The following is a 1,256-nucleotide window of genomic DNA, read 5'->3' as shown; positions in this document are numbered from 1 at the left end:
AAACTCCTGCATAAACAATAAATCAACTTGGTTTCAGAAAAGAAAGATGGAATATAAACACAATGGGTATCATTTGTCAATATTTTAGTTGTGTAAAACGTTATGAGTAAATGTTTGCAAAAAAAATCATACCGGTCTTTAAACATCCTTTCCCCCATAAGCGAGCGCTAAATCCTCCGTCAGCTGAGGCGTTTGTTTACGGCTCACGGCTCTGCGCAGGCAGAGCGGCTCGTCCTCCGCTTATACACCACCGTTTCTTTATCATAACTGAATGATTCGTTTTATTCGTCTTCATTTATGAGTGTGTGTCGGCTCTCTTTCTGTATTTCTTGTATTGCTTAATTAAAGCCACTAAAATAAAGCGTCTGGTTTTGAGTAAATGTTGTGGATGGAGCTCTGAGTCCCTGAGCGAGTGAACTAGCATGAGGACGTGTTTCTGATCGAGACTCTAAAACTCTTCTATCAGTCGCTCTGGATAAAAGCGTCATAAACACAAACAGTTTAAACTGCACAGAATATTCCAGAGAGAAAAGTGCAGTAATCCCTGCAGATTATAGGATCTGAAGTCCATCAGGTCGAGGTTTACGTTAGTGAGTCTCCTTATGAGTAAATTTACACTCACTCAGGAGCACGAGCAGGATACGAACTTTTCAGAATTTATGGAATTTTCACGAAAACCAAATTTCTTGTGTAAACACTCGTAAGAATAATTTCTGAAGAAATCTGCTCATATCCAGCATGATCAATGAGGCCCAGTGTGTGCAAAGTAAGAGCAGTGAAAAGCAAGCTTTTTTCCTCAATGTTGAGTGAAGAGTGTGGTGTTCAGTTGTTTGTGGAAGCAGTAGAGATGTGGAGATGATGGAGTTGAAGGTGAAGCTCATTCCACCATTGAGGAAGCAGAACACTGAAGCAGAGAGAGCTAGTGTTCTGAGCAGCTCAGATCTTTGAGAAGATCGCTCCAGGAGCCACTGCTCCATCTGCGGTCCCACACTTCTGATAATGCTCACACACGGAGGGAAAAAAGCTGAATGCCATCACAAATGTACAGGAGAAAAGTTCATCAGTGAACTTTTTTTTTTTTTTTTACGCCACCATGTTATGAATGCAGAAACGTATGTAGTGGCGTTTCAGATCGTCCAGTGAGACAGTGAACAACGGTGGCAAATACAGATCACAATCAGAATCAGAATTTCAACTTTTATTTCCTGATATTTACATCTAAATGTCTTACACAACTTAGAACATGGGACTTTTGG

This window comes from Pangasianodon hypophthalmus, chromosome 17 (assembly GCF_027358585.1).
Source record: "Pangasianodon hypophthalmus isolate fPanHyp1 chromosome 17, fPanHyp1.pri, whole genome shotgun sequence".
Classification (NCBI taxonomy): Eukaryota; Metazoa; Chordata; class Actinopteri; order Siluriformes; family Pangasiidae; genus Pangasianodon; species Pangasianodon hypophthalmus.
Note: the sequence above shows the minus strand (reverse complement) of the source record.